The sequence below is a fragment of the Canis aureus genome, chromosome 15 (genome assembly GCF_053574225.1).
Source record: "Canis aureus isolate CA01 chromosome 15, VMU_Caureus_v.1.0, whole genome shotgun sequence".
Lineage (NCBI taxonomy): Eukaryota > Metazoa > Chordata > Mammalia > Carnivora > Canidae > Canis > Canis aureus.
The window spans coordinates 59232876-59260685 of NC_135625.1; the positions used below are offsets into that span (position 1 = coordinate 59232876).

General features: G+C 45.9%; 1 protein-coding gene and 1 long non-coding RNA gene across 15 annotated transcripts in view; one reads left to right on the forward strand and one right to left on the reverse strand.

The window, feature by feature from the left end:
• HIPK2 (homeodomain interacting protein kinase 2) overlaps positions 1–27810 on the reverse strand; it is a 193608-nt gene that overhangs the window by 81925 nt on the left and 83873 nt on the right. The gene's annotated exons all lie outside the window — the stretch shown is intronic.
• Positions 505–10652, forward strand: LOC144284932 (uncharacterized). Its single transcript, XR_013353323.1, has 3 exons — positions 505–1148; positions 4275–4407; positions 9957–10652. It is a non-coding gene; the product is annotated as an uncharacterized LOC144284932 (long non-coding RNA).

The window sequence follows — 27810 nt, forward strand, 5'->3', positions numbered from 1 at the left end:
ACAAGTGCTATTAATATATCAAAGGGGTCCTACTCTTTATTCAGGATGCTACTTCTTGGGGATTTTCCTTTCAAATCCTTAAAAAACATTAGGTTCAGTAGAGAAGTGTCATCTCAGGCAACCGAGAGAATATGAGAACAAGGAATACCCCGTGAAGCAGACAGAGGTAAGCAATAATTGAAAGGGTTTCCTTGAAAAGCAGCTGGTACACCTGAATCTATCACTCTAAGAGGTGATACAGGTAGGTTTTGAAAATTATTTTTTAAAAAATGATATCACATATTTAGAGAAGACAATTCTAAGATGGGCTATAAAAATAGGATATTTAGGGGCCCCTGGACAGCTCAGTCGGTTCAATGTCTTCCATGGGCTCAGGTCATGATCCCAGGGTCCTCAGATAGAACCCCGCAACCGGCTCCCTGCTCAGGGGGGGAGCCTGCTTCTCCCTCTCCCTCTGTCCCTCCTCCATCCTCCCTGCTCATGCTCTCTTGGGCGAGAACGTGCACTCTCTCTCAAATAAATAAAATCTTTTTTTTTTTAAAGGATATTTAATTTCTGAGGCTGATTTCAAGAACACGATAGTGAACGGGATGACTATGAGGTATGGATCACTATGATATAATTGTTATTCCCCTATGTTTTCTGAAAAACTACTCTCAGTGTTGGATCATTTGTTTAAAAAGGATCTACTGGGGGGAGAGTCTATGGAGCCAGCCTCCACGATGGCTCCCAGTGATGCTCACCCCCTGGCATTTTCACCGTCCTCCTGTGGTCTCCTCCAACACTGAAAAGGAGTTTGCAGAAATGATGACATGCGACATGTGAGATGAGGTCATAAAGGACGCGGCGGCTGTGCACACCCTGCTCTCTCTCGGATCACTGGCTCTGGGTGAAGCCAGTGCCATGCTGTGAGGACACTCACTCAAGCACTCCCATGCAGATGCCCACATGGCAAGGAACGGAGGCCTCCTGGCAGCCACCAGCGCGGCCTGCGAGCCATGAGCGTGAACCACCGTCTCCCAGGAGAACTTCAACAGAACTGTACAGCCAAGTTGCTGCCGAGTTCCTGGCCCATAGAAACTGTGAAGGAATACATGTCTATTGTGTGAAGCCACTGAGTTTCGAGGTCATTTGTTGCACAGCCACAGGTGATGCCCAAGTGTGGGTGCACCTCTAAGGGAGGACAGGGCACAGAAAGGAAGTTGGGAACTCATTCTCTCCTCAAGCCTTACTTGAGCATCTGCCCGGCCCCCAACATTGTAGCAGATACTCTCTTTGGTCCCTTCCCTGCAGCAGCAGAGGCTCTGGATGGGAATTAATTAAACGGCCCCTAAAACGGTTGGTGGCATAACAGAAGTGATGCGAGAGGGGGGTTTTCAAGTACCCACAGGCAGCAAGGCTGGAAGGGATGGGACCAAGCTTCCAAATGACCCTCCCACGGAAAAGTATCCAACAGAGAGCTGGAAGCTGTTTGGCCCGAAAAAGATTTAACATTTTTTCTGAATTAGTTATTAACATTTAGAAATCAGGTGACGTTTCCTAAAAGCCTGGATTCTCAGCTTCTCCTGAAAATCCAAAGCCCTGGTGAACTCTGTGCTCCGCATTTGTGCTTGGCAACAATTTGCACAGGCTGACCAGTGCTGCCCCTGCCACCCCCTCGCCAGCTCACTGCCGGTACCTTCCTGGCTCTATGGGCCCCTGATTTTGAGAGCCCAATAGAGAGGCAGAGGCAGGAAGACAAGTGGAGGAGCGAGGCAAAAATTACTGTTTGAGCTGTGTCCTAGGGGCTTCTGTGGGATAAAAAAAACTAGTTTTCTCTTATTAAACTACCCCAGAAGCAAGGGACACCTTAGAACTTGTGAGGACTGTGAAACAATTCTGCTTTACATTAAACAGCATGAACTTTAATAGGAGAGATCCCACATTAAGTTTGTGCAATGTTTGTTTATGAAGGTCTTCATTATGGAAGACTTCAGCGGAGAGGAAGTGCAATGCTGGAGTCCCACTTTGCTGATCTGGCTTTCCACTCTCACAATAATTTACAATAACAGAAGAAAGGAAGGCTCTGGCGCCGTAACTCAGTGAATATCTGCCGGATTCTCCCCTCCTACAAGATACAATAATATACCCTTTTTGGCCTTCTCCCAACTCTGCATTTGAAACAGGATTATAATCAGTTTTCAAAGTGGCTTACTCAGGAATTAACTAGCCAACCACTGGATAACGGATTCTTGAACAATTCTATATGGTCCTTTGCAAATTTTTAGAAGAGGAATGTAATGTTAACAGCATCGTGTTCCTGATATCCTCCCTAAATAGTCAAGTGCTGGTTGGGAGGAGGATGGGGGGCCCTTCTCCTTGCTAAAAATGCTGCCCTGGGTGGTTTCAGATGAGAGAGCAGGGGCAAGACACTCTGCCTGCTTCCTCACCCCCACCCAGCACTCAGGGACCATTACTGAGTGATTATATAATAAACTTAATCCCCAGTATTTACTGAGCTCCTAGTGTGTCCAAGACTCTGCTAGAGGGTGATACAAAGCCATTGCTTCTGTTCTCAAGAAGCTCAGCATCTGGTGTTGGCGTATAGAAGAGGAGTGCAGATGGAAGTAACACAGGACAGCAATCGCTGCCTTTCTGTCAACAAATATTTACTGAGCATCTACTATATGCTGGTTGCTTGGTATTTGGTTATTAACAAAAAAGACAGTTTCTGTCCTCACAGAGCTTAAACTGTTTCTTTTTTTTTTTTTTTAAAGAGGGAGGGAGGTAGAGAGAGGGAGAGAGAAAGGGGGAGAGGAGCAGAGGGAGAGAGCATCCTAAGCAGGCTCCATGTCCAGTGGGGAGCCTGACGCAGGGTTCTATCTCATGACCCTTCGATCATGACCTGAGCCAAAACCCAGAGTCGGATGCTTCACCGACTGGGCCACCCATGCGCCCCTGGAGCTTAAACTCTAGTGGACTGTGGTGGACTCCACGCCACAGGGGGAGAATTCCAGGAGGCAGGCCTTCAGAAGGTCATCGGGGATACGCAGACTTTAGCGAGTCCTGAGAAGTGCCAGGGCCTGCAGGCCGGGGGAACAGTGTAAGGAAAGGCACAGAGACAGAACACCAGGAATGTTCAAGAGAACAAGAAAAGGACATGACAGGCTTAGCCTGTATGAGTAAGGGGCAGAGGCCACCAGGGCAGAAAATACTACTACTGTACTTCCCGTGCCCTGGCCTGCAGGTAAGACAATGAGCTATTCTTTGATTCTTTCGCTCAGAAAGTGCAGACACAAGGGCATTTGTCTCTCAATGTGAGTAACTGGAAAATGCAATGCTAGGAACTGTTAAGTGCTGTGACATGGTCAGTGGGTTTAGGGATTTTATGGGACGAGTCACACCTCCCCATCGCCACACACAGACCTAGGGGAGGGAGGCCCCTGCTGGAGATGGGCCACTGGGAGCTGACAGGCGAGCAAAGGACAGAAGCTTCCAGAGCTTCAAGAAGCACAGTCCGGGACCTCTGACCCAGGGTCTCCAACTTCTCTGCTGCCTCAGCAAAGCCTCCCCACCTGTACAATGTTTCATCCTTTCCAAAGGCAGGTGGGAAGCAAACCACGCCTCCCAGCCCCCAACACCGCATCTTTATTAACACAGAGACAGTTTTATCTATGTGCCGCCTGGTGTGTTGAATGGCAAAAAAAAGTAAAACAGGGTCCCGATGGTGCAGGGACCCAGTGGGCCCACAATCATACGTGTTTAATAGCACGGGACACACACGCTGCTGCACAAATGAGGTGCTCCAGGTCCAACATTAAAAACACATCTTTGGAACGGCCTTTGCATTTAGGAAGCAGAGGCGTCCTCGCCGCACCTCTGCAGCAGTCGAGGCTTCACTGAGCCCGTCGCCAGGTCCCCGGGCCTGCCCTGTGACAGCACCCAGCGCCGTCTTCCCGGAGGAGGGAGTGATGGGCGAGGGCGGAGAGCCCACGCAGGAAGGACCAGGCCGCCGCCGCCGCCGATCCTTACAAGGCCAGCAAAAGACTGGTTTTAAAAAAAAGCCTGCTCCTTCTGATGTTCCTGGTAATATCAACTCTCCAACCACTCCCGAGATCACCCACCCGATATTTATTTTGGGGAACAGCTTAAATCAAGGAAAAAAAGCTATTAATAAGTTAAACAAAAGCTGTTGAAGGGAATTCCTGTGAGTGGGCGGCTGAATAGGGTGATTTCTGAAGTCCTTGCCAACACCGTGATTCTAGGATTCTAGCAATGTTTTCCTCTGATCCCAGGCAATCGCGGATTCACAGGCAACAAAGAGCAATGGAAACGAATTCATCTGCATAAGGGATGCCATGACCAGGGAGGAAGTCCCTTGGATAAAGACGTGCCTGCAGGAACGAGGGTCCTAAGCCTGGAACCGAGGTGCGTAGGGGAGAGTCCAAGGGCCCACGGGGCCACAGGGAATGGCACTAACCAGGCGTAGCTAAGGGAGCTACGAGAGATGCAAACCAGGGAACTCGGAGGGAACTACTGAGAAGGGAAACAAATCACGAGCAAACAAAGCAATTTATGATACATAAACCGATCTTGGCCTCTCCTTTGGAATGATTAAGCCATAAGTGCAGTGCAAAGGAGGTTCCTGGGGACGTTGTGGGGAGACCCCAAGTGAGAGCTCTCTGCTGGAGAGCTTTCAGTGCTCCGGGCGCTGAAGACGCGGGGCGGAGGTCTTACCCACACTGCAGGGGAGTCCTGCCCTCCTCCTCCTTTTCTCCTTCCTTTTTTTTTTTTTTTTTTTTAAGATTTAAAAAAATTTATTCATGAGAGGCACAGACACAGGCAGAGGGAGAAGCAGGCTCCATGTAGGGAGCCCAACGTGGGACTTGATCCTGGGTCTCCAGGATCACGCCTTGGGCTGAAGGCAGGCGCTAAACCGCTGAGCCACCCGGGCTGCCCCTCTTTCCTTCTTAAATGGCACTGCCCACCCCACCTTCCCTTCCTTACGGCTCTCTCCTTTCCCACAGACAGACGCTTGTCCCCGACAGTCTACACACCCTTCCTTCAGTTCCAAAGCAACTCACAAATCCAATCTAAAGGTACTTTAGACTTGTATTTTAGAAACACAACTGGTAACTGATTATGATCCTAAAGAAGGGGTGCTCCCCGGACAAGGAGGCCCACGCTAAGGGAAGGAGAGGAACCGCTTTCATGCACTGCACCTGCCCTCCCACCGAGTGGCTCCCCTGGCCTCCTCCTCCTCTTCCTTCTCCTCCTCCTCTTCTTCTTCTTCCTCAGTTCCCATCCTGTGCTTCCTCCTCTCCCTTTGATGACGGACCCTGATGATCTCCAACCACTGTCAAAATCCCCTTTGGTCTATGTGTTTTCCTGGACCTCAAATGATTTCTCCCCTCCTCCTCTTCCCGGTGCTGGCTCTGGCTCCTCTGCCTTGTCTTGCTCCCTTACCCTGGCCCCCCCCCGCCCCCATCTGGAACCCGTTCACTGCCAGGTGTCAACAGCCAGCCAGCTGAACGCCCGCCCCACTTTCTCCTTGGGCTCTTCGTCTGTAATCTCAAAGCCTTAGTCCCTATTTGGATGCCTCAGATTGATCTATCACCTCCCCTCCTCCAAAACAGGGTTCCTTTCTAAGCCACCCCATTTATCGAGACAGAACCACTTTTCCTTCATCTCCAAAACGAGGCCCTCAGGAGCTCACTCCCTTCCTCAAGAACCAATCTGCTTATCATGTGAAACCCAAATTCTAATGGTTTCCCAGGCTGCAGAACAGCCATTTCTATCTCTTTATCCCACCGGGTTTCTATGTACGAGTCCTAACTTCTCTTCTCGTTCGCCTGTTCCCTCTCCTATCCTAAGAGCTCACTTCGACTGCCACGTCTACGAGCTGTCCTTCCAGGCTTACCCAGGCTTCCGCCGTAACCAAGAGCCCCTGACCTTGTCTGCTACTGCTTCACACCAGCCCAGAGTCTTCCGTGGGACAGTGTTTGCCTTGGCATTGCAGGTCACTGTTAGAATGTGCTGTTAGAATGGCTCAAGATGACCCAAATGTCCTTTTAGACCTTGTCTATTTGATTTTTCACTTTACTGGTCCTAATCCTCAGGCCTTACCTATACTGAGCTTTCAGATCTCACCTTCGGCGTTTTCTTCTCTACACATCTCGACACATAGACAGGACCTGTACCTTCTGCCTTCGAGCAGATGATCCCTGGCCACAACCCCCTGGTTGCTAGACCAGCACTCTTCTTGGCCTCTGTCTGGTTATGCATGCCTATTTCTGCTCAAGATTCACTTTCAATTCTTCCCCCAGGAACTTTCTGAGTGCAGAGAGCCCAGAACTCTCTTTTCCTTCACTCACCTTCCATTAAATATAATTGTTTGTAGGTAGAGCAGTTCGGTCTCTCCAATTTAGCTGTAAGCTTCCCCATGCAAAACTATGGCATCTTCTTTTCTTAGGCATCCACATCACTGAACACAGTGTGATTATATGATATGTGCTCACCAAAACACGAGTACTTGAGTTATTTCCTCTCACACCATGTGACTAGCCACCATTCTTCTAGATGCCCTTTGAGAGTTCTTGATCAGGGGGTGCTTGGGTGGCTCTGTTAGTTAAACATCTGCCTTTGGCTCAGGCTGTGATCCCAGAGTCCTGGGATCGAGCCCTACATCAGGCTCCTTGCTTTTTCCTCTTTCTCTGCCCCCTCCCTCTGCCCGTTCTCCACCCCGCCCTCTCAAATAAATAAAATCTTAAAAAAAAAAAAAAAAAAAAGATTTCTAGATCAAGCATGAGACCTGGGTTCTTTTTTTTTTTTTTTTTTTTTAAGATTTATTTATTTATTCATGAGAGACACAGACTGAGAGAGAGAGGCAGAGACATAGGCAGAGGGAGAAGCAGGCTCCCCACAGGAAGCCCGATGTGGGACTTGATCCTGGATCCCAGGATCATGACCTGAGCCAAAGGCAGACGCTCAACCACTGAGCCACCCAGGCGTCCCGAGACCTGGGTTCTATATAAGACTTTGCCACCTACCTACCTCGCATTTCTGGTTGAGTCTCTTAACTGTTATCACCTATGTTTACTGAACTTAAGATGGTGAGAATAATTCTTACTGATCACTTCATACATTGGGGTAAAGATCAACTGAGTGTCAATATATAAGAAAGATTTAATTATAAGCTTAATTCACTCAATCATTCCATGTACGCTATAGAAATGACCAGGCTATTAGGGGATAATGAGCCAAGCATTTTCAATTCCACGAAATTATTTTCATGGAATAATATCCATGAGAAATGGGAAAGCGAAACCAAATTTTCTTCATAGAAATGAAAGTTAATGCCAACTCTCCTGGAAGTTTCAACATGGGAAAGCCTTTGGAAGCACAGATTTGGTTTATTAATGAAAAGATTTAATCCCGGGTAGAGACAGGAGACAGAGTTGTGACAGAGCAAATTCTGCAGGCGCTTCAAAGGTGGGATAAGATCTTGTTTCGCACAGGCCTAATTCCAAGGGTCCACTATCACAGCTTCTACCTGCCATCTTCATCGGATAGAACCCCAGTAGGTTGCTAACACGTTTGCTGATTTTACACTGGAAAGCCCGTCTTGGGTCATGGCATTGCCAGTCTTTGTCAAGGAGGGTTCTTCATCTGAACCGTCAACACGGAGAATCATCTGAGTAACTATCACCTTCTAATGCAGCATCAGGAATCTGGGAGAGAAGTGGATTCAGTACACACAATGGATTCCTCAGGGCAGGAGGACTTAACTCTCCCCTGGAAGCCTGGCCGGGGAAGGCAAGATGCTGACTGGTGGACATATTTCTCACTCAGGCCAACAGCACGTGGCTGATCCAAAACAATAGGGCCCCTGTTTCTCTGTGGCCACCAAGGGCAAAGGGGTCGGGAGGGACGTTCTTGGCTGAAAAGCACTACACCTTCCTGAGCTCAGCGGCTTTTCTATGTCCCTGGTGTCCACAGTTCCTCACTGCCCTACTTCTTTCCTGGGAGTATCTCTTTTCCTAACCTCTTCCCTGCCGCATGTCACAATTAAGCCATTCAAACCAAACCCTCTGCTCCATGAGTGTGCCCAGGTACGCAGCTCATGCAGCTGAATTTAATGGCATTCAATTCCTTCTGTACTCTTTCAAGTCATAAGCCGCCTTTCTCAAGTCCATCCTGTTGCTAGATTCTCCAGGCCCTGAGCCCCCGCAGGGGTCAGAACTCTGGTTGGTAAACCCAATTCCAATCCCAGGCTGCGGCTGTAGCTTTTTTTTTTTTTTTTTTTTTACATCTGAAGTGGGATTCTTCCCTGGGTTCCTGGCCATCCAGGTCAGGCCTCTGGTTAGCGTGATAGTCATGTCACCTCCTGTCATTCTAGAGCTTCTGCTGTAGGAATGCCGTTCCTCTTTATTCCCTGTCCGTGGCCTGTACCACAGAAGTCTTTCTAAGGGCGTGTCTGCAGCCTGTAAACTCCTTTCTTTTCTTCCCTTTCTTCCTGCCTTGTCCTCATTCTTTTATTCGGCTCTCCCTGACCCCTCTTCACCCCCCATCATCATACAGGGAGCTGGCTCGTCTTTACTTGGTTTGGCTGTAGGCACAGCTCTACAATACTTGACTGCTCGTTAACAGCAACACCTATGCCTCCACTCTCTTATTCATAACTTGAACACTGAGATTCAGAGTTGCTTGCTCCCCTGGTTCTAAAATCACCTCTGGACGGGTAATTTTGGCAAGAGAAACGCTTATCAAATACAAACAGCTTCCCTGGCTGCAAATATGAACTTTGCTGGAAAGGCCTCTCACAGTTATAGAAGCTCATATCTGGTTGTGGCCCAACCATTCCTGGGTGCTATTGTCTGTCTCCTGGGAAACCAAAAAGGGGAGGGAGCGGAGACAAGGCATTATGGGGGAAAACAGAAAAGCCTCTGGGGTTTCAAATAGTACATAGTAGACATATCAGAAAAGTAAGAACAATTTTTTTTTTTTAAACTTAGAGCCTCAATAAGCTCAAACAGAATTTGCATGACGACGGATGATTTGCCTAGCACGTCTACCACAGGACATTTGCTTTTTCCTTTTACATGATGATTCAGACTTTATTCAAATCTTTTCTTTAAAAAGAAATGAGAAATAAACAATAGAATTAAAATCACTATTTGCTCTCTGCCATAAGGCAGGGGGCCCGGGGCTGATCTGAGGTCAACCCACACAGCCCTATCATCTGGACAGGTACTGCCATATGGCTTGCAGGGCTCTGTTACATCCATGAGTTGGACCTTGTACCTGTAATCACGTGTTCTCGACAGTCCAGGTGTTTCCGAATCTTATTTCAATGGCTGAATTCCTCTGTGATTCAGTCCTTTTGGCTAGTGGCTGAGAATGGGCTGGGAACCACCTCTTGCATAGGGCTAGCCAGTCTAGCTATGTAACAAGGAAAGAATTATGCCAAGAAACAGGAGACATTCGAGTTTCCCCGGCAGATCTGGTGACAGAGAAACTCACAGGCCCCAGATCTCGGCAGAAGATAGGCAACGGTTTGGGAACCAACAAGGGGAGCGGCGTACAATGAAGAGAAACAGAATCTGGAAAAGTCCAAAGGACATGAACACGAACGTTCCCTTCCCCGATCTGCTCTTTCACATTCCAGGGGATCACGGCTTCTAACAGACACTCTTTATTCTGGGCTGTATCGGTGGGGTGGGGTGCTGGTACATTGCTGCTGGGGGTGGGGGGTGGGGGCAGATCCGTAACATTTGTGGACTTCTTTGGCATAAAGGCTGCCCCTATGGCTGACTTCAAGCTGCCAACAGTTTCATTGCTAGCTTGCAACATTCCTGATTATTTAACAGTCAGCTCCTGCAAGCCGGCACAAGCCAGCTCCAGCACACGGCTGGGTGACATACGCTAGAAACCATGGGAGTACAGCCTTAGACCCACATGAAAACTCTCTTCTCCAGAATCCCTGACAACTACTCAGCAAACCTCTGTCTAATCCTGCACTGATGAGCTGCTCGCCGAATCAGAATCTGCCCACCCTGGAATTCCCTGCGTCCACCGCTGACCAGTGCGCGACAAGTCTCCCGGTCGGTGGGGTTGCCAACACGGCAATGGTCTGCATATTGGGAGCTCGTTGTCATGAACCCGGAGGTGTTGCTCCTTCATGTTAAACGCCCCAGATTCCTTTACCACCACCCTTCACATCGAAAGTAAAACTGCTCCCACTCCTGATAAGAGTGTGATCAAAATATGATAAAACAAGACGATTGCTTCCCTTGTTCTAAATACTATCTTTCTTACTCTGTCCAAAGACCACATCGCCCCTCGGGACAGCCATTGGATACTGATCGCCCACCCTCATAACTGTCTCCCCCCGAGCCTTTCCCATCCCCAAATCTTTTAATATGTTCTACCATTAATTCAGGTTTCCCCCATTAATTGATTTTAAAAAAAACATGCTAAGACTAAACGAGTCTTACTACATGTTATATGGTTAACTTGACTCATGCTTCTGTCTTATTGAGATCTTTTTCAATTTTGATTTTATCATTCAGGAACTTAGGAGTTCTTCCAAAGTTTGTGTTACCCACAAACTTGACAAACAAGCCTCTTCTGTCTTCATTCAGTTCACTCACATGGACAGAATTCTGTGGCTTTAGGAGACTTTCCTCTGAGTGAAACAAATCTTTAATCCGTGCTCTTCGACTGAGGGCCTGCCAGCTAAAAGCCACCCAACTCTTCCCCTGTCCAGTCTGTATTTGTCCACTCTGCTCACAGATTCTCAAACGCTTCTCAAGTGCTAAGATGAAATTCAGAATGTACTTTTACCAGGAAAGAACCACATAAAGGTAAGGATTTTCCTACTGTCCGCCCCTCCCCCCGCAGACCTATCCCTCCAAGAATGCTGTGCAGAAAATAAATGGGTTTCATTTTGCATGCTTTTTTCTCAGGGAAGTCACATGGGCATCTTATGATTGCTCCATAGTTTCTTATAAACCACTTTCCAAATAATCCCTATTAGATCTTCCTGGGAATCAATGACAAGCTTACCACTCAGGTGCCTGCCTACGTTCCTGCAAGGCTTTCTCTAGCTCCCTCTCCTCTATGCGGTCCTAAGTGTGCTCCCCGACTCAACTCTCAGGGCCCTCTGTCATCTGGCCGCACCACACTCCTTTGGCTCTATCTCTGACAGCTTCCTTTGTGACCACTACTAGAGATGCACATTTCTGCTTACACCTGCCTCAGCCCGTACACTCTCCCCCTGCCTTCTGCCTTGCTAATTCCTACCCTGTCTTCAAGGTACACTGCAAGCCTCTTCCTCCATGAAGCATCTCCCCCTCAAATCTGGTGCCTAGTGACCTCTGACTTCTTTTTTTTTTTAAAAGACTTTATTTTTTAATGACACACACACACACACACACACACACAGAGGCAGAGACACAGGCAGAGGGAGAAGCAGGCTCCATGCAGGAAGCCCGACGTGGGACTTGATCCTGGGACTCCAGGATCATGCCCCGGGCCGAAGGTGGTGCTAAACCACTGAGCCACCTGGGCTGCTCTGACTTCTTTATCCAGTATTCATGTAAATGCTTCCAGTCATATATGCACAGAATAGTGGCCTTTGCAACCTCCAATACCAGACTGGGGTGGGGGTCACCAAGTTGAGCTCTCTCTCTCTCTCTTTTTTTTTTTTTTTACATCCAGAGAAGCGGCAGCAAGGGGCACCTGCAGAGCCACAGGGCCCAGGTCTGAAAGACAGCTCTGCCGCTCAGGAGCTGGACAACATCATGGGCTCCTCCATGCCTCAGGTTCAGATGCAGAGACTATAATCAAAGCTCTTTAGGAACTGAGAGGAGCCACACAGCTGTAGGCTACTGGTAGTATTACTAGGACGCCTTGGCTAGAGGATAGAAACCACAGAGTGAGTGATGAGTGAAGAGGGGGCTTTAAGGCAGGGTTGATCCTAACGCTATTTATATGCAGTTGGGACCAAATAAGCAAACTTCAAATAACAGTTTCTGGTAAAACTGGGTTCATGAGGTGCTGGATACAACACCATGTACAAACACCATGCAGAAGTTAAATTCCAGTAGGCTTTGGGGTAAAATTTAACTCCGATTAGTATTCTCCACGTGCTGAACCTTTGAAGCCTAGAGACTCAGTAACTGGTAAGAAGCAGCTAGCCCAGAAACCTCCTCAATTCTCCTTCCAGGTCCTCGCAAGCCCACTGAAGCCCAGTATCTTGTTTCACGAGTGCTCGGGACTGCTTTTTGGGGTTCTCACTCCAGTAGAGGTGGCAGGCAGGCGGGGGTGGGGTGGGGGTGGGGAAGTGGTGCGAGGGCCTCCAGGTGGCCTTGCTCCCTGAAGATCCACCCTCCTCACATTTGGTCACTGGCTTCTTTTGGTCACTGTCCCTCCTTCATGGCCAGCCACTCAGACTCCCCTTCAACTGAGAAAAGTCCTCACCTTAATCATCTTCCATCTTTTTCTCTCTCAGTGGCTTTGCCTATTCTCCTTTCCCAACTGCTCCGATAAGCCTTTTCTCCCCAACCCTCTCCATTCCTACAGTGTGGGTTCTGTCCTCCCTGCCGTGTTACCACGTCCCCTTGTGAGGACACTGGGCATCGCCTCTGCTCCAATCTGCGTCCCCAGTGAAGTGAGCCTGAGGCCACGCTGCGGCCCTAGAGTTCTGTGCCATCCCTTCCCCCTTCCACCACTAACCTACTCCTCCCCTTGACTTCCAACTACTTTCCCCTTCTGCATATTAACTTATCCAAAACACAGAAGACTGACAAATCAATCTCTGGCCCTAACTGCTCCTCAATTCTAAACCTTAATCGTCCGCATGAACATCCTACGGATACTGGATATTTACAACCTACTGAAATAGCTCAGAATCCCTCCTCTGATGTCATCGCCGGTCCCCTGTCCCCAGCTTGTCATCCACACCAATGTAACAAAAGTTTCTGGGGGCTTAAAATTCCTTTTGGCTCTATCCCTTATAGTCCCCCGTTCTTCTTCCTTAATGCCACATTTGATGCTCTATGAAGCTAAGCAGATTTTTTTCCTGTAAAAGGTGTGACTTTGCTGTGTCTTCCCATTCTCCTAGCAGGTGTTCAAGCCGGGCAGGCTCCGGCCGTGTTCTCCTGACGGGGCCTCCTGTTTTCAGCCTCTTGGCCACATTAATCAATCAGCCCATCACTTAGTCACAATTTTTATTCCATTACCCACTTATCAAACATCTACAACTGCTCTTTATTCTCGTCACATCACCAAACTCATCTGCTTTAAATTAGCACCTGGTACTTAACTTTCTCTGACATGCGTGCGCACTCCGCCTGGGACACCCAGCGCCATCTGCTTAGCTAATCTGACTCTGCTGCTCATTTGTTCAAGATCACCCAGCTTTCGGTTCAGCAAATGCTTGAGATGTGACCTGTTCTTCTTGAACTTTGAGAACGTTCTCTAGTTATTCTGTTTTCAACTAGACTGTAAGCTCTTTACAATCAGTAAGCAGATCTACTTTTTCAAACAGCGAGCTGCCCAGATGGTGCCTTCAATATAGCAATTACTCAATAGGCCGCACTGATGGGCAGTGACTGTCGGGAGCCAGAAGCTAGTCTCTGTAAGGGCTGGCATAACATGCCATCCAAAACACATCAAAAAAAGGGATGGAGAGGACACCGTAAGCCTGTTTGTGGAGACCACAGTATTTCAAAATAATTTATTGGTGTACATGAAGAGCAAGTATTTTACCTGTTTGGGCCCTTCGTCCTTTAATTAGAAGGACAAGAAGAACACTCATTAAATCAGAGTTTTAAAATGGGGTGTGAATGCCAAGCTGCTCTTTAGCCTGTGACCGAATGATCGTGGGTTCAGGCGTTCTGAGATTGGCAGAGAAGGGGGCTGGCCATGGTGTGTCCTCCACAGGAGGGACTGTCCCCGTGGCCACACGGAGAACCCGAGGCCCATGGAACCGCGAGGCACCCTCTGTCTGGCACCTTCTTAAAATGTCAGAGGTCAGGAGGCCAAATGTCAGTTTACGCCCTGACAAATACCATCTTCTTCCTGGAGGGTTTAAACGGACAGACAAGACACCACACCAGTATTCTCCCAGTGTGTAAATGACTTTCTGGGAGTTGGTAACAACTGTCAGAAAATGCAGCTGCTCTTTCAGGATGGCAGGAGTGGATGTGTTAATTGGCACCGTCATGCCACGAGGCACCTTATTTTTGCCGACGCGACATGCAAGTATTGGCTGATCTGTTCGGTTCTGCCTCATGGTGAGTGGCTCTATGATGGAAACACATTAAGAAATGCATTAAGCCACTTTGTAACAAAATTAAAAAAGCTAAATCAGGGGTTCCTGGTGACTCGGTCACTTAAGTATCTGCCTTCTGAGCTCAGTTCAGGTCATAATCTCAGAGCCATGAGTTCAAGCCCCGTAGGGGATGCCACACTGGGTGTGGAGCCTACTTAAAAAAAAAAAAAAAAAAAAAAAGAAAGATAACTAAATAAAAAATCTGTATTCCTGCTCTAACACCATAGGGTTTCATTTAAATTTTTATATCCAGTTGTAATCATAGTGCACATACATTTTTTTGTTCTTTTGTCACTTGCTGGTTTATAATTACTCTTGCATATTTCTAGTCTTTATACTTATAATCCAGAGTCCACCAACTATTAATACTCCAGTTTTTCAAATTTTGATTTTTCATTGCTCATTTGCTGATTTTGGTTGTCTCTAATATTCAATTTTTATAAATACCAGTTAGATAATCATACATACACATACAGTTTTTTAAGAATTGACTACTTATAATTTTAAGAAATGAGGTTATCAGGTGAAAGAATATAAAAATATTTATGGCTGCTGGTGGGATTTGCTTATGTAGCAGGACTACATACATATATAATTTTAAATTCAATTTTATAATTTTTGATCTACCTCTTATGCTGAGTCACTGCTGCAGGATCCTAAAATAGTGACTGCCATTTCACAAATGGCACTGACTTGTTGGCTTTTATAATAGGGAAACAACGGGAAAGAATGAGCTCTTTAAAAAAATTGCCACATTCTCAGGAAAACATCTGTACATTTGTATAATATACAAAGCATAATTTCTTTTGCACTTTAGAACAATCTGGTTTCATATGTAGTAAGTAGTAAGTAATGAATATAATTCTACTTTACTTTGGGTTATCTTTTAGGTAGGAGGGAAGACTGCATGTATGTGCATATGATGCACATCAGTTAATCAATAATACTTTAAGGAATAATAGTGAGATAACCTTAGTATTAACCAAGTAAGTCTGATTAATGTTAAATGTTGGGAAAGACATGAATTACTTTTGTTGTGGGTGTCTGGTAATACCTCTCTCATTTAAAGCACTGCTAAATGTACTTTATTACATTTATTTCTTCTAGACTGACTAGAAGAAATTAGCAAATGAAATCAATTCTGTTAAGAATGTAAAGCTATTAAGTTTGTGATTAAAAGTTACAAACGTGGGCAACCCGGGTGGCTCAGATGTTTAACGTTGCTTTCAGCCCAGGGTGTGATCCTGGAGACCCAGGATGGAGTCCCATGTCAGGCTCCCTGCGTGGAGCCTGCTTCTCCTTCTGCCTATGTCTCTGCCTCTCTCTCTCTGTCTCTCATGAGTAAATAAATAAAATCTTAAAAAAAAAAAAAGTTACAAACGTTATTCAGATTTTCTGGGATGGTCTGGGTTAATGTTAAAATTGCACATTAGATTGAATAGTAGCTGTTCTATTTAGCTGAGACAAAATCCAGCTCTGAACCCAAGAGGTTAAAAATAGTGATGTGTAAAAGGGCTGATGTCTGTCTTTTTTTCCTTGAAATGTAACTATTTACATTGATTGGCTTTTGTCTATATGCCTTTCAAATGTCAAGATATTTTGAAAATAATCAAATAACCATAGAAGGATTCAAGTGGCAGGATCAACCTGTGCCTTCTTATATAAGGTAGTGAATTTACAGAAAGCCCAATTCAATTTTCTTATCAAAAACAACAAAACCAAGGACACGGCCTTAGAATCCCTTGCTTTGGGTCAATCCCTTTAGCTAACAACTGTGTCAAAAAAACTGAGGGCTTATCATCCTGGGTAGAGAGTGACCTTTTCAGAAGAATCATGGTGTTTTCCTCCCACCCAGCAGGCCACAACGTTACTGTGCACTCAACCTGATTTTAAGTCCTTTAAAAGGATAAGCCACAAACAGGAGCCATGAGCTCTCACTTGGAGGAGCTGGTGATGTAGTAGGGGAGATAAAACTCAAGAGGGGAGATAGCTATACTCATAAGTTGAGATGGAGGGAATGTTAATAAGTCCATTTTGTTCTTTTGTAGACTCAGAGAAAGATCTTAAAATTGTCTCTTTAAAATCAGCCTTTTGAGAGACATTTGTGAAGGAGAAAAGACTGTAATAGGTTCTCCAAAAATTATCTGTTGAGAATGGTTCTTATACAGACAAATTTGGGAAATGGAGAGATGACCATGAGGCCACACAAATGCAGTGGGAAATTCCTTGGTCTCACTGAACGTTGCATTAGCAACACTACCACAGCCACACACACAAAGGTGCTAAAGCCTAGTATAACCAAATAGAGTATATCTCATGAAAACTTCAATAATACTAAACTACATCAATTATGATGGGGGGAGAAAAGGACCACAAACATTGTAAATGTGTTAGTATGGCTTTTAGAGGAAATGGATTAAGGATAAAGAGCTATTGATGGCAGTCATATGGCAATGAGGTCAACACTGCAGCCAGGCACAGACATGCCCCCGGCTGGATTTTAAACTGGGATAATTAAGCTTTATTTACTTCATGCAATGCCCATTATTTTAACCTTCTATTTGTGGGAATGCCAAGACGCAGCAAAACACAGCACAATTAATAGGTTAAATTTATTTTCACTGGATTTACTAAAATAAAAAATTTGGTTTAAATTATTCTCAAATTGCTTTCAGACATTTGGCAAGTGAGAACTGATACAATAAAAACTAAACATTTTCAACTTGTTACTGGTTTGAGAGGCTGGCCAGAGAAGGTTCAGAAATCATACAAGGAGGCTGTTCTTCCAGAAGTGAACGTGGGGCTTGTGGAGGGGTTCAGAGTCAAAGGGTCTCCACAGGTCTGTACCCGATTAAAATTCTGGATGCCCTGCCCAGCTCTTTACGTGGCAGGAGCAACATCATGTAATTATTGATCATGCCTGTTGCCGGCAGCAAAGGAAGAGGGTCGAGCTGCACCTCTGTTTTCCTGATGGTCACAAGGGGTTCTTTTTCTCTCCCTTCCCCCTGCCCCCCCTTGGATTTCTTGCAGCCAAGTTGAAATCTCCCCTAGTTTTGATTACAACTTGAAAAAATAACACTTCCAAAACCCACAATTTGAAACAAGGAACCAAAAGAATAATTTGCCACAGAAAGAACATTAAGATATTTTTATAATACTTTAAAAACAAAGTATTACATCTGGAATTCAGTAGAGTGAAACTGGCACCTCAAACAATAATAGAAGATTATACAAGTAAAAGGTAGAATAATGAAAAGAAATAGTAATTATACCAAAGACAGGTTTATAGAAAACAACACTGGTGAACTTTGTATTCATAGACTTACTTGAAAAGAACTGCTAACGTGACATTTTCTCTAATATTGTCATTGCTCTGCACCTATCCTGACGCCAGTCTCTATAAACACTGTTGAATGTGGATCAGAAAATTAAAGCCGATTAAGAACTATTTATATGATCTGTGTGCCAAAGTGGATTAGACTCTCTGATAGTACTTTCAGTTGGGAGTAAAGTTTTAATGAAGTGACTTCAATGCATTTATTAGAAACGGGCATTGCCAGACTCTAGGCATGGAACCCTGTAGTTCAGAGGGGCAAAGAATTTTTGATCATTCCCACTTGTTCTGTATTTATGGTTCTTGTTTAAAAGTACATGTTCAGATTTTAACATTGTAATATACTGTTCTGTATTTTTATAAAGAGATGTTTATTGATTTAGTTTCACGTATACACTCACTCATTCAATATTTATCCAGTGACCACGGTGTATGTTGGCACTGTTTTAGAAACTAGAGAGAACACAGTGGATAAAAGAGACTCCTCCCGCCAGACATCCCTGCCCTCATGGAATGGACATTCTTCCTCAGAACAGGTGAAATGCTTAACAGCATCGATCAGCCTCTGACTTAGTGATGTGAAAATGAAATGTTACATTTCTTTAAGTTGGTAAAAAATGATAACATATCGTTGACGTGGGAAGCCCAGTCAAGTTTACAAGAACAGCTAAGAAAGTTCTAAATATGTCTTATCAACTAACCATTAATTGCTGTAAAAAGGTCAGCTCATGCCCCAACTTCACAACCTGGGGACTTCAAAAACAATAATGAAAAGTAACATTTTTATTAATCTTGGGAATTAATTAAGATCATTAGCCCAGAATCACAGTTTATTTCATCATTGTGGGCTGTTACATGCCTACCTCATCTTTAACTCCTATTATTATTTATAAAGAATTTACACTTTTACTCCTCTCAGGGCATGGCTTCATATTTTTACAATCTATTCAGTATCCTCCTTGCAAAAAAAAAAAAAAAAATGCAAGTTGGAGCAAATCCCATAAGGCAGAATTTACCACCTGCAACAATTAAGACAAATATTTTAATAGCAATAAATCTGTCCAGAACAGAAAGTCCTAGTGGTTAGAACAGTGGTGATTACAAAAGCAGTGGTTAGAACATTTTTTTTATGGAGAAGAAATAAAAGGAGGGGGGGTTGGGGAGGGGATGGCCACTCAAGAGTATCTGAAACCTACGGAGGCCCCCCTTGCTCTGGGGCCCGTGGTGGGGGGAGCTAAGACTGCCAGGGGAAACGAACAGAAGGAGGGTGCTGGCTAGCAACAAATGAAGACAGTAGTGCAGGCGTCTGACCTTGACAGGGGTGCACCCTTGTTCTCATTCATACTGTCAAGTTTCTCTCCCTCCCTCAGAGGAGCAGTCAGTCTGGTCGGCCAGATCCCCCCGTCTCTGAGCTGCAGCGCTGACATCTTCTGCTTTTCATCGTAGGACTAAATGCAGGAGGACAAGGGCTGGGGAGCCCCCGGGGACTGAGGTCTAGCAGGCCATCTGCGTGAGGGCTCCCGGGGGCTGGGGTCTGAGGTCCTCGCTGATGCTCGTAGGGAGGGAGATCCGCCTGGACAGACCCCGGGGAGGGGGGTAGGGTTTGCCCTCTGAGCTCCCGTGGTTGTTCCCGGTGGGTCTTCTCTGGCCTCCTACTTATAGTGGCAGGAGACATCCTGAGGAAGTCTGCTTAAATAATTTTTATTGCCATGGGGTGCCTGGGTGGCTCTGTGGGTGAAGCATCTGTCTCCAGCTCAGATCATGATCCCGGGGTCCTGGGATCGAGCCCCACGTAGGGATCCCTATGGAGAGTCTGCTTCTCCCTCTCCCTCTACCCCTTGCCCCCTGCTCGTTCTCTCTCTCTCCCAAGTAAATAAATAAAATCCTTAAAAAAAATATTTTTATTGCCAGCAAACTGGCCCAGGGTAAAGCTCATTCATAAAGGGTGTTTAAAAGCTTGTTGATTTCTGGTTTGGAGATGTGAAGATCAGATCAGTGTAGTAGAGAAGCTGAGATATTCGTAGCCAACGATCGTAATGACGCCAGTAGCCAGAATGTGCACAACACTTCCTGGTCTATAGAGGTTCCCTTCCACTGTCTCGTTTGATCCTGAGAGCCCAGATGAGGTCTGCTCATCAGCTCAGTGAGGTCAGATTTCACATCATGTAAAACGGAAGGGGGGATTTTTGTTTTGAATCTGTTAATCTCTTTCCATTATCCCATACATAAAGTAATAAGAAAAATTAAATGCTAAACTGTATGGTATTGGTTAGGTAAAATGATGACTTAAAGAAAGTCTGTAAGGGCAAGACAGCCTGAATCCACCCAAAGGATGAGCTGTGGGCTGAGCCTGAATACATGAGGATTTAGAGAGAAAGTGCTAGAGACATGGCCTTCCTTTGTGGAGGGACCAGGAACCAAAGCACAGAGATGGGGATTAGGCCAGCTACGCGGAAAAAGCAAAACTGACTCCAGGCAGAATGATCTAGTCTAGCCCCAAGCACCAAATCTGGCTTGGGCCAAATACTGGCTCCTTTCCACAGAAGGAAGAAAAATGAACACAGTGATCATATTAATCAATTAGTCTCCTGTTTCCAACATCAATTCCCAGAGCGAATTAGTTACTTCGTTAAGTAGGAGAGTCTCCCTTGATTTAGATCATTAATGGGTATTACTAAGTAGAACCCGATTTGTATTTCCAAAAATTTTGCATTTCATACCCTCGATAGGGCTTAGGGTCACGATGGGGTGACTTTGAGGTTCCAGACCCGCCGTCACCTTCTCTTCATCCCCCAGGCTCCTCCCTGTAGGAGCCATCTCACTGAACTTGCCCTAAAGTCCAGATGCTTTAGCATTCTGTCTCTATCAATCTTAAAACGAACACTGGGATAAACGCTATCATCTTGACTGTCTTGATGCTGCGTCTAATTTTAGTTTCATTGTACCAAAATGACTGACGTGGGTTTAACTGCTTTTATCTGATGGATGTTGGTGCATCAGACAGATGCTTGCTCTTACAATTATTGGCCTGCTGGATTCTAATTTATGGAATGAGATAGGGTATATTTCCTCCAAAAACACATCCTGTTCAATGACAGTATCATCAACAAACATCTAGAAAGGTCTAGTTATGTTCAAAATATTCGCTAATCACTGAGAGAGGCGTGGCCAAGGCCTCTGGCCTCAGGGTACGGACAGGTTGTGAGATGGGACACACAACTACACACAAGCAACGCTAAAGGTGAGAGTGTGACCAGTTAGGTGGGGTTGACTTAAGTTTTCTGGAAGGAGCTTCAGGGTCAGACCCCAAACTAGTGACAGGAACAGGGAAAAGGGTGAAGGTTTCTAGTCCAGGGGACAAAGTGTGGCAAGCCAACTTTCAGGTAAGACTCCAAACCATGCCTTTCTTCGACGATACCTGAACAGATGGCTACTGTATTATCCTCCTGTTTTTTCTGCACGCAGTACCGTCTCTGAAGCTCCACCCCACTGAAGCATTCCCATATTAACTTTCCTAAACTACACCTCTGACCATGTCAGAGACAGCCACGTACACACTGTCACTTTACAATGGTCCCCCTGCAACTGTGCCCTTCGTTATTTATTCCTCTAGAGCAGAGGTCAGCAAATTCTTTCTGTAAAGGACAGATAACAAATATTTTTGGCTTAGCAGACTATATATGGCAACTACAGTTCACCCTTAAACAGCACGGGTTAGAACTGCACCAGTCCACTTACACATGGATTCTTAACTTTTATTTATTTATTAAAAGAGTTTATTTACTTATTAAGAGTTTATAGGGGAGAGACAGAGGGAGAAAGGGAGCTAGGGGTTGGGAGAGGAAAGGACAGGAGAGGAGCAGGGAGGAGAGGGAAAGGGACAAAGAGACTCACACTGAGCGTGGAGCCCAAATTGGGGCTTGATCTCAGGACTCTGAAAGCATGACCTGAGCTGAAACCAAGAGTTGGCCGCTTGACTGACTGAGTCACCCAGGTGCCCCCTACGTGGATTCTTTTCTAATACAGCACTGTAAATGTATTTCTCTTACTTATGATTTTCTTTTTTTAAAAGACTTTATTTATTTATTCATGAGACACACACACACACACACACAGAGGCAGAGACATAGGCAGAGGGAGAAGCGGCTCCCTGTGGGGAGCCCCATGTGGGACTCAATCCCAGGACTCCGGGATCATGACCTGAGCCAAAGGCAGATGCTCAACCGCTGAGGCATCCAGGTGCCCCTTCCTTATGATTTTCTTAACAACATTTTCTTTTTTCTAGCTGATTTCAGTGTAAGAATACAGTATGTAATATATATGACGTACACAATATGTGTTAAATGACTATTTATTTACTGGTAAGGCCTCCAGCCAACAGTGGACTATTAGTAGGTAAGTTTTTCAGGGAGTCAAAAGTAATATACAGATTTTCAACCATGCATAGGGTTGGTGCTCCTAATGCTTGCATTATCCAAAGATCAACTGTACTCATTTCTGCTGACATAGCACAAAAGTCACTGCAGACACCTGGTGAACAGCAGATGAGGCCGGCCCTCGGGCCATAGTTTGCTGACCACTCTGTAGGAATCCCAAGGTTCAACCATGCTGAACTCTAGGCTGTTCCCATTCCAGGCTGTCGAGGCTAAAGCCTGGTCTCCTTCCCTGGAGAAGTCTTACACTCCCTGTCAAGGTCAAGGTCCGACACGGTCTTCTGTTCACCTCACAGGCCCCTGCCTCGTGACACCTTTCCTTTCTTGCTGTCCCAATCAGCTCCTTCATCGGACATTTGTCGGCCGCCCACTGTGTGCCAAACCCTTGCTAAGTGCTGAGTATACAAAGTGAATGGCAGGCTGCTGTGGGTGAGCATTATAATCTAGTAGAGGCAGGGACAGGCAGTAGATGATGTCAACAGAATGAAGAAGTCAGACGAAGTTTCCCGTCACCTGACTTGCCGTACCACCTTGGGTCCACAGTGAAACACCACGTGCCTCTCTGTGCATACACCCCACCTCACACGGATCCGTGCACACAGGAGGTACTCCAAAAACACTTACGAAACTGAATTAAAGTAGGTTGAAATTGACAGCGCCTTCCATCCACCTGACACACGAGCACAAATTTTAGAACCTTAATATTTCTCAGTGTGTAAAAATACTGTGTCAAGGTGAGAGGACAGACTTCTAAAGAACGTGGATGTCGAAGAAACAGGAAACGAACAGGAGCCAGAGACTGGACTGATCTCTCCTCTCCTCTCCTCTCCTCTCCCTCTTTTTCTTTCTTTCTTTTCTTTTCTTTTCTTTCTTTCTTTCTTTCTTTCTTTCTTTCTTTCTTTCTTTCTTTCTCTTTCTTTCTTCTTTCTTTCTTTCTTTTCTTTCCTTCCTTCCCTCCCTCCCTCCCTTCTTTCTTTCCTTCTTTTTCTTCTTTCTTTCTTTCTTTCTTTCTTTCTTTCTTTCTTTCTTTCTTTCTTTCTTTCTTTCTTTCTTCTTTCTTTCTCTTTCTTTCTTTCTTTCTTTTCTTTCTTTCTCTCTCTCTCTCTTTCTTTCTTTTCTTTCTTTCTTTCTTTTTTTTACAAACACATTCAACAACAATACAACAACAACTCTGTGATCATCCTTGCCGGGCGAAGTGACTTTTTACTCAGGGGACCGCAATTATGAAGATTACACTAAGGAGATGGGACTGCCCCGAGGAGATCAGAAAGGAGTAAATGGAACCCTGGAACCGTCTTAGGAACACCATATGTTTTCAGGTACTAATCTTTAAATTAAACCACCTACCGAACCACCTTCACGGGGCACTGCTAGTTATAAATGGGCTCCACCTGATGGGCAGGGAATCCTAGGAGAGCTTAGGACTCTCTAGAAGCATTAACAAATCCTAGCCGTTTCATTATTTGTCATTCAGCGAGTGTTAATATTTCTTTTTGTGTTCCTACTGAAGCTTGAAATTAACATGGCTTTTTGTTTATTTCTTCATTTCTGCATCCTTGTCAGCTCATCTCAGGATTCCAGTTTGTTAGGTGGCCGCTGCAGAGCTGAATAAAAAAGCCCAAAGACACTCACGCATTGACTAGTAAAAGGCTCTGCATGAAAATACATTTCTTTTTTTCACCTCTCAGAAGTAGGATGGTTTACCTTAAAATAAATATTTAGCACCAAGGACGCCTTTATCAAGAATCATTTCGACACGGACCCTAGGCTCTCTCATCCCCAAAGGCAGAAAGGGCGGGAGGCAAAGCTTTCTGCAGATGATGACAAAGAAGAGTGTGGGTGGGTATGAGAAGGTGGGAAAGCAAGGGGGAGCCCATCTCCCAAGAACGCTCCACCCTCACCCCAAAGACTCCTGAAGCAGCGTTTGGCGGCAGTCATTCCAAATCACTCTGGGAAGGAGGGCCATTCTGCTGGATTCCAGGGGGATCCGCACTGCCTCTTCCTGAGGACCCGCAAACTCTGACATCAGGTACCCAATATTGAACTTATGTCGCTCACTTGAACGCTGCCCCACAAGGTGCCTCGGGTGTTGAGGGGAAGCTGTCCCTGAGGGCTTTTATGGGGCAAGAGATGGTTCTTAAAGGACAGACCACGACACACATGGGTATCTTGAATGTCCCCAGGAACAGAATAATCAGGGACTCTATCCAAAACTGGCTTGAAGAAATGCCTCCAACGTGGCAACCCATTTTTAACTTCACGTTAAGATCAGCCAAGAGTCTTCAGAAGACGGAATCCTTTTCATGTCTGTGGGCACGTGTATGTTTAAACGTGCTTCCTGAACTTCCCAACCATGACGGGAGGGCACAGCCCTTCTGTTTTGGAACACAGCCACCTGACAAAGCTCAGCGGGCAGCCTGACGGTGGCCCTGTGTATCTTCTGAAGCTTGCTTCCACAGGCTGTGTCTCGGTGTGTTACGGGGCCCGGGGCCCCAGTTGTACCACACAGCCACTGCCTTACACGGCACCCCCACCCCAGTGTGCCTGCCCGTGAATTTCCCGTGCAGAATATCATGATGCTATATTCATCCTTCCTCTTGGCTGATGTTGACTCACTAGATGATAAAGCTGAGCTGACTCACTATATGATAAAGCCACTCTTCAGTCTCTATTTTGGGTAGACTTTGCACTTTGGGGGAGCTGGTAACACACCTTTCCTAATATAAATGTACAGGTGAGGCCATTAAATGCAGCTCTCTGATGGAGCCTAGAAGTTTCAATTGGGTCAATGCCTTCACCACTATAACACACAACCAATTTGAAAAGGAAATTTGCAAAGTTCTCTCTGGCTTTAGCTTTTAAGCCTTCTCTTCCTTGGCTTGCTTTTGTACTAGAAGCATGCTGCCATCCCAAATGAGGACTGGGGATGGGTTGGAGGTGGATGGGGCAGGAGGTGGTAAGCAGTCCTGCTATTCAGTCGTCTTTATTAAAAGCTGATCTCAAAACTTGATGGTGAATTTTCAGAACGCCAGACACCTCTATAAATAAACAGAAGCACATATCCACTTCCACAGCTGAAAGATTTCTGGATTACCTGCTGTTTTACATACTGAGGCCTGGTGCTCCATCCACCTTTCCATTGCACCCCAGCCTTAGTGTGGACAAGCAAGAGGTGACTGTGAAGGATTATCTCCAATGGCTGCTAAATACCATGTATGAAAAAAAGGCTCATTTTCTGTGAATCTAAATTAAGTTGGTTTGCTTTACAGGACAATGAAGAATGTGTGGCAACCACCAGGAGCCCATCTAAAGATCCTTGTGTACCAGCCCTGGTACTCCAAGAAGAAACGGTTCTCGGAAGGCAGCCTGGACTCTGCACTACAGCCACCACCACTCCAAGGAGTAGAAGGCCACAAGTTCTCGGAGCTGGTATATCCCTGTATTTCTTTGTCTGTGACCCGGGGCCCTGCTTCCAGGACAATCTCTCCTGGGACCTGGAAATGCCCCAGGTCACAGTGGCTTGGCCTGAGTGGGCCCTGCTCTTTCTAGCCCAAGAATCATAATGGCATTCTTCGAGTCTGATTCCTCCCCTTAGTTTGCCACCTCTGTGAGTGGCCCACTTTGGTACAGATCCCAAGCCATGCTGGGGCTCGGCTCAGAGGCAGGGACCAAATCGGCTATGCCCCAGCTTCCACCCTTTACATGGTGTAGACTCCAGGCCATATTGCTTCCGCACTGGAAGAAAAATGCCCTTACTGCCAATGAGCTGTAACATTCACGGTATTCTAGACCTTTGTAATTCAGTCCAACTTACCTCCCCAGGCTAAGCCATCACCACCATAGGTTCTTTCATTCATTCATCCACTCATTCAGGAGCATCCCCTGAGGACTTACAGTGAGTCAAGCACTGTTCTTGGCACCAGAGGCTCTAACTAGGGGTAGAGGTGGCCGGACCTATAAACATACATGTGCAATAAACGGTCAGAATAAAGGTTGGGGCACCAAAGAGGGAGATGTCGATTCTACCTCCACCGGGGCTCAGCCATCGCCTGTGGGAAGCTTTCCTTAGTCACCCCCAGCTGTATACTTGCCTGGCCCCCTCTTCTGGGTCCTTCGGGTGGGCACGGCAGCAATGAATATGCTCCACGATGGCCCCCACAAGAATTAATAGTCCTTGAGATCAGGAACAGTGTTTTTGCTCAGCTTTGTGCTCTCTGTCGCTAATGGCACAGTGGCTTGTACACAGCAAGTGCTCTGTGCACGTTAATTATTGATTTGAATGCACCTAATGGTAAATCTTAGAATCAGAGTCAATAGCCAATGTGCTGAACATAGAACACTTAATGTTACTTAAGAATTCCAGTTTTAATTTTTATTTATTTATTTATTTATGTATTTATTTTTAAAGATTTTATTTATCCATTCATGAGAGACACATACACACAGAGAGAGGCAGAGACACAGGCAGAGGGAGAAGCAGGCTCCCTGCAAGGAGCCTGACGTGGGACTCGATCCGAGGTCTCCAGGACCAGGTCCTGGGCTGAAGGTAGAACTAAACTGCTGAGCCACCCGGGCTGCCCCTGGTTTTAATTTTAACAAAGGGTATGAGTAGTAAATCATCTCCATTCTGTCTCACTCCCCCATCCATGTGTCTTGTCCATCGCCAGGCACCCCTTACCAGCACCTGGAGGAAATACTAGTCCCCTGGACCCTTAAACTCGCAGACCTCAAGGAGTAAGGGTGGTTCTAATAATTAGCACCTCTTGCCCTAAACTGAATGAAATTCTGGCTAAAACCATTCACCTTTGTGCTTAATAACAGTTCTGGAGCTGGTGGATGGCTGAGGGAGCACGAAAATAATCTAGATATGAGATGAAACAAAATTTCCCACAGAGAGGGCAAAGATCTCTGGGGAGAACCAGGTCTAGTGTCCTTCTCAGCCAAGCTCTGGGAAGTGGAGTTTGAGCACATCCAGGGGGTAAAGTCTACCCTTATACCTAAGCACCCCCAACCTACTGTGAGGTGCTGCCAAGGTCAGGTCAGCAAACACAGATGGCCTACGAGGCCTGGAAGGATGAATCCAGTGGGCCACCATGTGCAAGTGTGCATGCACGCGTGTACACACACACACACACACACACACACACACTTGCCCCTCTCACTGCCCCAGAAGTCTAGCCAGACCCAGCCTAGTGAAGTCTTGCTCCTTGGCCACGTGAGTCTGGCACTAATGACTCTCTCATGATCAAGATGCTCCCCCTTTGCATTCTCTTGTTTCCCAGGCTCCTTGCGCTTCTCTACAACACCCATCCTTCCCAGCTCCTGTCCTCATAACTACCTCTAACTGGGAATGACTGTCAAGTAAATGATAACTTGGCCTCTGAATGTCAGAAGCAGCCGAGTGGCAAACACAGACTGGAAGACACAGAAAGGTCTGAAAGCAGTGGCTTCTTACTCTCACCTCTAGAGTCTGGGTCAGATGTGAAGGGTAGAAGGAGAAGCTGATGGCTCCTGTCTGGTTCTCTTCCAAGGGCTTTCCTGGGGTGGGGGGGGAAGGGGTCTGATCCCAGTTATAGGTAAATATCTCAGAGGGCTGGTCTCCTATTTATTTTCAACTATGGCCTCCAATTTTAGCATCAAATGCTTCCCTGCATAACATGGTACGGGATAATATTTGTGTATCTATCGTACGTCTCTGGTGACTACTATTTTTAACATCAGAGATG